Consider the following 12,504-nt stretch of genomic DNA (forward strand, 5'->3'; position numbering starts at 1 on the left):
TGCCCGTATGAAACCACATACTAGTATTCGTACGTACAAATTGTACAACGTTTGATTACATCATTATTATATTTCCTCACCTGGCTTATTATAAAGTTACATATTTGTCATTGAACCATTTGATTGGCGTCGCTCTGGAGATCGGCGACTAGTATGTAATGCATTTTTTTCGCTTATGGGAGGAGAATTTATTTTACGGATCAATGCGCAAATTGTATATATTTTTGTTTTAAGAATATCTTGCATAGTGGTGATTTTTTGTGTAAATAAGTGTAAATAAGTACTGCATTTGTGCCTATTACATTTATTACAACATTTATTGCCAATAATGCAAAGCTAATTGTTTTAATTAATAACTGATCCACAACTGATCACAGGGGAAAGATCACAGGGACTGGGCAAATACGCGAAACTTTCTGGTTTTGTATTAAAAAAAACATAATCAAAATATATTTATTTTGTGGTTTTTAGCATAGGTGCGTTTACGCACCTATGCTTATGGTATATACCACATTTCGAAAATCCACATTGATAGGTTGCCCTTTATGAAGCCTTACCTGATCAAAAAGCAGACGAAATATCTATTTAATTTAGTATATGGTCATTCTTACAATTTTTATTTGGAAACGTTTTTCTAACGTTTTCTTCCAAGAATATTGCTGACACCGTTTTTAGTGAATTTTTCTAAGAACGTTTTATGTTAAAAAATCTTCTTATAACCTAAAACAAATTTCGTTCGTAAAACAATTCTATCTGCACTATAAATCTCAATCTCCTACGCAGTGGCCTCCCTTATACTAGAAGTTACTGACCGGGCGAAGCAAGGGAAGTAACTTCTGTGAGGAGTTTCTATAAAATTCTGCATTCAGAAATCTGTATTCAGAACTCAATCTGTTGTGCACGTCTGCATCTAACGCTTACCACAAGTTTTACGACAAATTCTTGACGCAGACGAATAGGGTAGCGTCTATTTTTATTTGTAAAAAGAATAGTTCGATACAGATCTGTCCGTGCTTAAATTTTGAAAGGCTTGGGTAATTATTTTTCATAAGCGTTTCAAACACTGATGTAAATGGAAAGATTATCTATTTAAATAGTCGGTAATTGTTTGAAATTATTGATTTGAGAAATTCGCGGATGGCGATATCGAACTACATTATACCACGTGACGCCATTCTTCCCAGTATCTTGCACCTATGCTTTTAACGCCATCGGCGCTCTCGTTCTAATTTGCTTACTTAGTGGAGAATCAATGTAGTACGATATTTGACGACCTATCGCGCAAGCAAGGTTATTGGAAGGCGTAGTTGTACGAAAACGTACAATGTATTAGTTTATTAATAGACATACATGTATAATAACGATCGCTATACACGACTTCACCAAATAGCAGTACATAAATGATGTCAGCCGGAATAGCTCAGTTGGGAGAGCGTTAGACTGAAGTTGTTTACGCAACACTCATCTAAAGGCCCCCGGTTCAATCCCGGGTTTCGGCACGAAAAACAGTTCGGCGGCTGACAATTTTTTCTGTCAGGTTAATAAATATAATAAAGCTTTATTTTATGTAGACATTTAAAAATCCATTTTACTTCATTTGAACATTTTTATTAAAATTAATGGATGCCGCGTGGTGACAACGTTAATTAAAATTTCTTAAATCACTTTAATATCTTATAAAAAACACACGTGTTTTATATTATCAAATAAATGCAAACAACACATCTATTATCCATGTATTTTTATGGTTGTCTATCATAGGCCCTAAGTACTATCCCTACCACATATAGATCGTGAAGCGCGACACGTATTATTGATTGTAACAATGAGTTGCGATAAAGGAAGCAGCCGCTTATCAAGGAGGAGCTGTATCCCAGCAACCCGTTTCCCTAGAGTCAAGAACTCCTCGGAGTTTTTTTTAAGAACCACTTATAGAGCGCGAAGCGCGACACGTATTACTATCCAGGTGGTATGGGCCCTTTAGCATTATCCGACCATTACGTCCATAGTTATCTTCCTTAGAATTTGAGAAATTTTGAAATCGTTGTTCGAAGTCTAAAATTTTCATCCGATTTTACCCAAACTTGCACAGGTTTTTTTATCAATGAGGACCCATCCCAAACTCTCTATATGAGCAATATCGGACCTTAAATCCAGAATGATGTCTCTTTAAATTAAAAAGATAAAAGTGAAAAACTGCTTGGTTAGGTGATTATGTCAACATTTTTCATCAGATTCTTTCCAAACTTACAGTGTCTTCATATCAATGAGTATTTTTACCTCATTAAAAATGAGAAACATCGGGACAATAAGTCCAGAATTTTTTTCTATTAAATTTGACAAAATAAACAATTTCCACTTGTTTAAAAGATTTCACAACTTTTGTCTGAATCTTTCCAAACTTGTTAAGTGTTTTATATCAGTATTACTCGAATCCTATTGAAAATGATGAATATCGGAGCAATAAATCTATTATGATCTTTGACTGAATTTCAAAGTATTGTGAAATGCAGCTCCTTTATGCAATTTACAGATTTCATTCAAATTTTGTTCAAACTTTTACAGTGTATTCATATCATTGAGTACCCATTCCCTATCGTAAATGAGCAACGTAAGAATAAGTTCAGAATCATCTCCCCTTGAAGTTGAAAAAAATATGAAATAACGCTTACAAGATGAAGCAGATTTTTTAAAACCTACACAGTTCTGTTCCATTAATGAAAACTGCACACGGATGCCAGTAAAAAAGGAAACCAATGTAAATAAAATGAACTATGAAATATTTGGGGGTTACAACACAAAATCATAGATAATGGTTATTTGGGATTTATAACACAACATCATAAATCATGGTTATTTGGGGGTTATAACACAAAATTATAGATAATGGTTATACCAGTATCTTTTTCTATTTTGTTTAAAATAATCGGCCAATATATTAATATTTACAGTAGAAAAAAAATCGCTGCATGTAACTTCATTGAGTTCCGTTTACACTGAAATTCCCGACGCCCTTTGATGCTTTGCATCAATACTTATCTTGTATATGATTGAGACGCAGTTTTCTTTCCACACATTTACTGTTACACTGTTACATCTGCGTCACGCAAAAATTGGTCTTATGGCATATGCGGCCATCGTACCTGCGCAGTTTGGTCAGGGGCTACGCTTTCCGTTATGAAAAGGCACGTAGGGTTTCGTGATATCTCCTGAGTATCCTCTTCCTCATGGGTATTCTTACAAGGCGGATGCCTACACTGAACAGTGTTACATCGTATACTCAAAGACGCGGCGATGTTTCCAATGTTCTGTGGGATTATGCTCAAATCAGCTAAATGAATATAAGGGGTGTATTCATTCGGGTCTGCTGGCGTTATGTTAAGGTAATTTAAGGGGAAAAGCTGGGTTAAACAGCTACGCCGAAAAAATACTTAGACACATGTTCACCATCTTGGTATATGGTAAATGATGAGAGCAATGTCGATTAAGAGTTCATGTTGGCGTCATCCATGTTGGTCCCATTAAACGGCGCTATAACGGCAAACGCTATATATAGATCGTAACATGCTTTATAGATCATGTCGACACTTGAATACCTCGGTGTGGCATGATCATATGTGGTCATATGAAACCGTGCTGCAAATCCCTTGTGGGTCCTATATGGGCTGCCCACATATAGGTATGATCCACATACATTCTAATATGTCCAACGGACTTAACAATAATATTGCGCGAACTCCGTACGGAATCCGAGAGAGTCTTTCTTTCAATTTATGAAACTCGAAAAATTTCGTATGACCATAGTGTGATCGAGGTCAACATACACATGAGTCGCGTTCTGAGAAAACTGGGCATAATGCATGTGCGTAAAGTGTCGTCCCAGATTAGCCTGTGCGGACTGCACAGGCTAATCTGGGACGACACTTTACGCAAGTCCATAAAAAACATCCCACGATAATCGCATAAAATGTTTAAACAAGAAATATCTTTTAAAAAGATATACGGCGTTGATTGTGGTTGTGGTTGATAAAAGATTAAGAGTTATATCAATGAGACAGCAAATTCCTTTTTCTACTTAGTTCTTAGCAGCATCACATGCAAATCAATAACCTTGCGCCAGATTTCGTGGCTTACTTCGCATTATTAGATATTGTTGATCATATATCTATGGATATAGAACAAAAATATACAAGAAGAATATAAATTAAATGAAGATATACGAGTATATGGCCAAACACGAATATACCGTACATATTTGAAATATTAATACGCGCGTTCTTGAACAGACATGTATTGTTGTAGCGTTTTTTCGGACATAGTTATTTGATTTGATTGTTAATAGTATCGTGAATCATCGCGCTCATGCTTAGTAAATTGGTTGCTATTGTGGAATAATTCTTATTAAACTAGGCGTAAGCATTCTTGAGTTATCATCCGGAAACCATTTTACTGTTTGGAGTCACTGTGACCTTGACCTTTGAGCTATTGACCCGAAAATCAATAGGGGTCATCTGCCAGTCATGATCAATGTACCTATGAAGTTTCATGATCCTAGGCCTAAGCATTCTTGAGTTATCATCCGGAAACCATTTTACTATTTCAAGTCACTAAGACCTTGACCATTGACCTAGTGACCTGAAAATCAATAGGGGTCATCTGCCAGTCATGATCAATGTACCAATGAAGTTTCATGATCCTAGGCCTAAGCGTTCTTGAGTTATCATCCGGAAACCATCTGGTGGACGGACCGACCGACGGACCGACCGACGGACCGACCGACCGTCATGTGCAAAACAATATACCCCGTCTTCTTCGAAGGGGGGAATAATTAATCAAAACTAGTACCTATCGTGGAATTATTGAAAAACAATCCTTTATTGACATACCATAATTATATTGCCGAATATCTGCAATGAAGATATTTCCGGTCATGTTCACCGGGTTAACGAGATAGAGTTTATATAATGAGTCTTGTACTCACCGCGAACTGCACTTTATACCTTGCGAGATGGAATGCAATGCGTTAAAGTGAGGTCACGATTTCACTGCTGGAACGACGGTTTGTTTCAAGCTTTATACATATACATATTATTTTCGCTGTTTCGAAAACAATTTAACATATTTTGCTCAAAACACATATCAGGCTATATTTATATGACATAAAATATAAGTGATCACAAAATGCAATACGGTAGTAATAACTAAATATGAGAACGCAGCCTTTAAAAACAAACGCTATTGCGCTGACAATCCACTGAAAATAAAAGGTGCACACACAAACCGTATTGATGTCAAGAGTTGAGTGTAAAACTGTTCTATCTATCAAGCCTTTTCATTAGAGATACAATTGTTTCATGCTGAACACGCAGTAAAACACAAAGACGCGGACATGTTTCCAATGTTTTTGGTTGTATGCTGAAAGCAGCCCATGAAATAAATGAAGTGTATTCATTTGTGTCTAGCCGCGGTCAGGTCAGGTAAGGTCAAAAGTGACGTTTAACAGCTATGCCGAAAAAGAAGGCGTCGACACCAACGATTCTGAAAAAACTCACATAAAATACAGTGTAATTCGACATGGCACATGTAGACCACTAATATATCTCGATCAGAAACACGTGCGTCGCCCACGTTTTTCTCTTCCTCATGAGCGAAGCAAACAAAAGATGAAGAAACATACGGAAATTGTTATTTTTAATTAATATACACAGTAGCACGCAACTCGCACAAGTGTGTACAAGATACCGAACCCTATTTCGCTACGTTCACAGAATCTGAATAACGCATATCAGACACAAACTATTTATTTAGCTGTTTGTTTGATAATAAACAATTATATTTTTTATTTCCAAATCATTGAGAATTTTCCTGCTATGAATTTGCGTGTAAATATGGCATTATGAGGTTATTTGGTCTTCGAGATCGTTACGAAATACATGTATCCATGTTACTTTCACGAATCCTTTTTTATCTTCTATAAAATAAGAAGTTGAATACAAAAAATATATTAAATAAATTTCAGTGAAAGCGAATCAGTGCGGTGCAATATTAAATATATTTCACAATCGCGAAATTACAACAAGGAAAAACTTGTCGAAGGAAGACCCGAATGAAGTTGCGTTCTACTTACAATACAATAAACGCAGATACGCTAATTTCAACCATCTGAATCTTCCAAATTGTGACTATATGACGTCGATTCTTGTCTGTAAACTAAAATAAACCGGTAAAGTCGTATTGTGGTTGGTGCATACATAAAAGCAAGTACAAAAAGCTAGCTAATATGTTGACAAACTTTGAAATTCGTTACAGGTAATGTACACAATTCAATTAAACAAAGTAATCTGCCTTTATTTCATTTTCTTTAAACATCCACAATCACACTAAATGTGACAGTAAACTTTTAACGTACATCAAACTCATGTATAACACCCGCACATCTGTCAATTATTTTGTTATTACATTAAAGTATGCTATGCAAAGATTAGTTATGTCCTTACCAAAAAATAAAGAAACCGAAATTAACTCATCTTTGAACACGTTGGTACAGCGTTAAATTTACTTTTTGCATAAAAATAAAACATGTACAAAACTTTAAATAAAGTGCAAACAAATATAAAAGTAATTTATACTATACTTTTGCGTGGTATTTTACAAGCAGGTGATGTAAGTCGTGGATACCATGAACGCTATACATATTTCATACCCGATTGTCTATGAAATATTTTTAGAGTGTTTTTTTTTTAATTTCCTGACATTTTTTGTCTCTAAATGTTCGGACACAGGTAGTTCTTGAATATTGTTCTTATCTAGCTTTTTGAACACAAAACCAATATAATTATTTTACATGTCTGAAAACTTGGAGTAATTACGGTAATAAGTCTGACAAAGTCTAACAAAATGTTGCAGGGCTTTATCAATCGCCTCCTATAAAACATTGTTTTTTTTCGCAGCTAGAAATTTGGGTGCCGATTGGGCGGGTGGAATATTGTATCGGGTGCCAATAGTCCTGGTCGACACATTTAAGAGGTACCAGGAAAGCAAAAAACCGCAAGGTGCCGAATGTCCGCTAGCCGTTTGCCCTACAATGAAATATTTCAACTTATTGCTTAATCCGGAAAAGTATTTTACAATAAATAGTTGGCGGTTTATCACTGTTAATAATGAGCAGGTTTCAGGTTCTCCAGTCATAGATTGCAAATTCAATTTGTACGCCATTCAGGAAAATTAAAATAATAGAATTTTCAACAATTGCTTATCACATGTTGAACGAGCCGCTTTATATTGCGAATTAAACTGAGTTGAGATGAGGTATAGTGAAAATACTAAAGCTATGATCAGTCAAATAGCAATAAGTTATTTGATAGATTTCCAAAGTAAATGAGCATAAAAACATTTAATTCATTGAAAATACACGTTACCCAGCCAGAAAAATATCTTACCACAATGGGGATTCAACTGGGGCCATGTGCGTCCGCAGGAATTATCCTTGGGGAGGGGGGGGGGTCAAGGGGGGTTCCCCCGTTTGCCGCCGGAGGCGTTGACAATTTTGAGAAAAAGGCCAGATAATGGTGCATCATGAAGATATCTGGAATGGTTATGATCGTGTTAGGATTTGGGATTGATAAATTGACTGGACAATTGGAGTGGGTTATACCTTTTTTTCTCTCCATTGATCATAGTGACTTATCTCATATAAAATCTAAATACATTTTCTGACGTACGCCATACCATAGGAACTGTGAAAGCAATCATTAAGTATTTTAGAGAGAGGCCTAAGAGAAGACGGCTAGTTCTGAATACAACATTGTACAGCGAAACAAGGTGGACTGCAAGTAAAAAAGCATATGAATCTTCGCTAACCATATCATCGAAATACGCCGTCAGTTAGAATATTTAGCGCAAAACGAACAGAATACGAAAGGACGACAGACCGCACATCAGCTATGGACGGCAAGTGGAACGGCGACATTTGTGATAACAATCCACATAATTGCCAAATATTCGTCCATGTTAGAACCCATCACGCAAGCACTTCAGGCTGTTCAATTAGACATGTTCGGTGTCAAAACAACACGTCGCTAATCTGACATCGATGTTCACCGATCATCTAGAAAATGCGGATTTGATTTTCGCGGAGGATATATGTATTCGGTCCGGCATTAAAAACAGCCTTAGATATTAGTGTTACAATGACAATACCACGGTAGTGTGGCCGTCAAGTTCACCGAGCAAATGTTGGTGGAACCAGCGAAGCTTTAAGAATACTATCGATGGGCGATTTATATTCCGTGCATGGACTCACTGATCCAGTCTCAGAATCTAATATGCCTGCGTTCATGTAATATCAACTATCTGAACCACATAAAATTTTTCGATCGATCATACTATAAAGATACAGTCCGAACCATCGACGAATTTTATCAAATCGATAATTTTGAACAGGACGCAATGTCATGGTACAACATGAACAAGAAGGAATCCATCAAACAGAATGAGTAAGATTTTGTTGACTTAGTCAAAAAACGGATTTGTTTCCGGCCGTGCGTGAGGCGATGATCATATTACTAACCTTGCCCGCCACCACTTGTACGGTGGAACGATCATTTAGCACGCTGAGACGAGTCAAGGCATGGCTAAGATCCACCATGTCCAACAACAGGCTCTCAGGATTATGCATGATGAGCGTTCACAGGAATCGGATCAACAACGACAAGAATATGTTTATTAAAAAAATTGTAGAAAAATTCGGCAGAGACCCACGTCGCCTTCACTTCCTATTCAGGGACTGAATAAATGTTAATTGACTTCTCCCCTCGATTTCGCACAAATGAATCATGTTTGAAACAATGTTTGGGTGTAAATAAATTGTGCAAAAATCGCATCCATGACTTGTTTACATGTCAATGGGAGTTGATATTTTTGTGAAACTAACTAGGGGTCATTCTGACCCAAATTATTCAATTCAGGAATCATAATTGTACACGTTTAGATTTTTCTATATTCAAATTTCTTCTTCGTTCACCGATTTTCCAGGGGGGGGGGGGTCAGCTGACCCCATTTGCCCCTATGTGCGGACGCCCATGACTGGGGCCACCCGGTGTCAAATCAGGTAGACACTCTAAAGCGTCGCTATGAAAGTATAAGTTCGCCTTATACCGAACCCTGCTACACACACCCCCTCAAATTGTGAAATTCTCCCACGAATTTCCTACTGCCACGACATCTGTGGCACGTCGGACAAACCGCAATCATACGAGTTTTTTTTTACATTTGGCGCAAATGTGGTGAAAGTGTCTAGCCAGTCCGGGATCGAACCCGGGACCTCACGCTTACAAGACCGAGTGTGCTATGCGAGGCGCTAACGCATCTTATCACGGATCCCGCTTAAGTTCGTTACAATGACGAACAGATATTTTAGAATTGAGCTATGAATGCCTTGGAGTGGTTTACCATGCTATGAAATAGTTCATGTTAACCTCTTTCATTTTCAGTATATTGTTATCTTTTCAATACTTGCAGACTTTCCAACCCTTGCAATGAAACGCTGAGGTTTTCCAGAACTTTTTGAAAGACTTGTTCTTTCTTTTATAAAAAAAAGTCTTTAGATGAAAGTGTGTCTTACTCGAAGATATATTTCCTTACTGCATGTTTTAATTATTTTTTTTGTATGACATTTTAGTCTAACTCGATAAGGAATGATATTTTTTACACATATTTTCGCGACAAAGTTTCATCACGAGAACCCATTGACATTTCTTTCTTGATCTTGATCTTGATGTATTACGGTGAAACATTTGAAAAACATTTACTCACCGAGCGTGCGTCAAGTAGCTGTAAAACATACTTAGTTTTCGAGCCCCCCTCTAATTTGGTATATAAACACAGAAACAGGATCCTTAGTAGCTGTTTGATATTTGCGAATCAAGTCCGGAGGAAGACAGTTCCAGTCACATATAGTGTTTGTGATGAAACTAAACTTCAGGACGTTTTTCCTAGTCGAAATTCTATTAAAATGTGCGTTATGCATGTTTTTTGGTAAAACGAATAGGTCGATGGAATTGATCCAATAGTAAATTTGCACGTGAATTTAGTCCTTTACATAGTTATATTAATCTATTTTGTTTTCTTCTTTCTTTCGAAGGTTGGAGTTCTAATTCTTTTAAAACTTTAGTCATGGATCCCGTTTCATAGTCCCGATAATTAGAAGACTAGTGATGAATCTAGCTGAACGTTTTTGAACACTTTCAAGTTTTTCTTGTAAATAAACTTTAAAGTTTAAGTGAAATTAATGTTAAACATGCTTCACGCAAAGATCTGACTTTTAAAACATAACTAGAATGAATGCCAAAAAAATAAGTGTAGAACCACTCTTTTTCAACTAAAACACAAAACTAACACAATTTTGAAGTAGTGGACATTGGTCAGGCAAGCTAGCTAAATCACTTGGGCCAAACAACAATAATGTGTTTAAAATTTCTTTAAAAACAATTAATCGAGAAATTTTCGTTTTGGGCTGTCAAGGTCCTTTCCTTTAATAAGTTATTATAACCTTTGTTGTGAATCACTAGGGCCACCATGAAATTCAGATGTTTTTATTAGACACTTTCAAGCAAGAATGTTGCATCTTACATTAGCTGCAATAATATAACTCCCAGCTATTGACCCTCTGGGTCGCTGGGAGTTGCATTTGATTACACGTTTATTCATGTAAAGATGCCGCCCAGAATCTAGGCGGGGCTTTAATCTTAAATATTAGCAACATAAACTATTTTCTGGCAAAAATAAACACGAATAAATCCTAAATATATCCATAATGCGCAAATTAAAACAACTAACTTGGTTGGAATGCTAATATGGTATGCTCGCATAATATTGATATTAATCCAAAGTTTCAAACGCGTCAACGGTTCATTTAAATGTGTATGTTTTTGCAATGGACAGAGCCGAGTATTCCGACGAATTTCCGAATTCGAAAACACGATAAACATAGACTATCTCCGGAATCCTTGGTGATATAGATCTCGTGTCTAATCAACCAATTGTAATATACCGACCATCTCTGGAACATCCGTAAGATAGATCGAATCTTCAAATTAAAACTTCGGCTTTCTGTTTGATAACGGATTTTGTATTTAGTTTTTGTTTTGAGTATTTCTCCACAAATCACTCGCAAATTGATGTCGGTGATAACAGGTATTGTGTTTGTAACGATGTATTAGGTTGATTTAACTCGATTTCATAGACATACCTGATAAATTATTTTTTGACATTAAAAAATCGGTTAACAAGAAGAACTCTGAGCTGTACTTATTATAGCTCAGAGCTTTCAAGAAGAACTACATCTTAAATGGTCATTTATCATTTGATTGCCACATTTCTTGCACTCTTAATAGGCAAAGTGTTTATTTCACCGTTGTGGGTCATTTTGGTCGTGAAAATCATGTTGTTTTGACTACAATGAAAAATTAGTCTTGTTTTTTTTTTTACTGACAAGTGTTTTCCATATATTGTTTACTAATACACAACTTATTGAGCTTGATGGGAATTGAAATAAATATTGAGCTATATTAAAAACATATATATTATTGGTTTTGAAACCTTCAATATGAGGTCCCATTTTGGAAAAATATATACTTTTTAAATTTGAAATTGGTTCCTATGAACCAATTTCAAATTAAAATAGGATATATTTTTCCAAAATCCTATGAACCAATTTCAAATTAAAAAAAGGATATATTTTTTCCAAAATGGGACCTCATATTGAAGGTTTCAAAACCAATTATATATATGTTTTTAACATGGCTCAATATTTATTTCAATTCCCATCAAGCTCTGCCATAACTTTGAAAAAAAAACACTGATGCGTATTAATTTAACCAACCTTTCCTTAACACAAGCTCTTCTATGCTCTGTGTACCAGATAAGCTGCGTATCTGCATATTTCACCCAATTAAAATGTTTAAAAAACACAAAGAAGTTCATTATAATGCGTATTGAAAACGCAACCAATTTGACTTTTACGCAAACTATTTAAATTTGATGTGTACTATACCGGCCTCGATCGAAAATGCTTTGCTCAATTTCGGTATTTTCTCTTTGCTGTAATTATTGTACAGCGGCGACTTTTTTTATTAATTCGAAAGTTAGCAAGCGTCTGGTTGACGCATGAGGAAAACAGGTATTCAAGTTAGTCAAAAGCTATGTGGACTGAATTTGATAGCAAATAAAGTATCTGACCAAAATACTTACGATGTGAATGTTTTTCTTAAGCGTCTGTGCTTTCCTTTTTTATCACGATGCATAATAAAAATGTCGATGTCAAAAGACGTCCGTAATAGTTGCGCCTAAATATCCGTATTTTTTTTTCAACATAGAAGGAAAGAGCCAATATGTGCCGAATCATTTGTGTTATTAATTTTGTTAGACACTTTGTATACAGCATTATAAAATACCGCGTTGAAATCCAAAAACATGATGGAAAGTCCGTGACTAAAAACATCTGTC

At 35.9% G+C, this 12,504-nt stretch overlaps 1 non-coding gene across 1 annotated transcript; it reads left to right on the forward strand.

Moving 5' to 3' along the window:
- Positions 1-1,409: 1,409 nt before the first annotated feature.
- Trnaf-gaa (transfer RNA phenylalanine (anticodon GAA)) lies at positions 1,410-1,499 on the forward strand. Its single transcript is given in 2 exon segments — positions 1,410-1,446; positions 1,464-1,499. It is a non-coding gene; the product is annotated as a tRNA-Phe (tRNA).
- Positions 1,500-12,504: the final 11,005 nt, after the last annotated feature.

The sequence above is a fragment of the Dreissena polymorpha genome, chromosome 5 (assembly GCF_020536995.1).
Source record: "Dreissena polymorpha isolate Duluth1 chromosome 5, UMN_Dpol_1.0, whole genome shotgun sequence".
Classification (NCBI taxonomy): Eukaryota; Metazoa; Mollusca; class Bivalvia; order Myida; family Dreissenidae; genus Dreissena; species Dreissena polymorpha.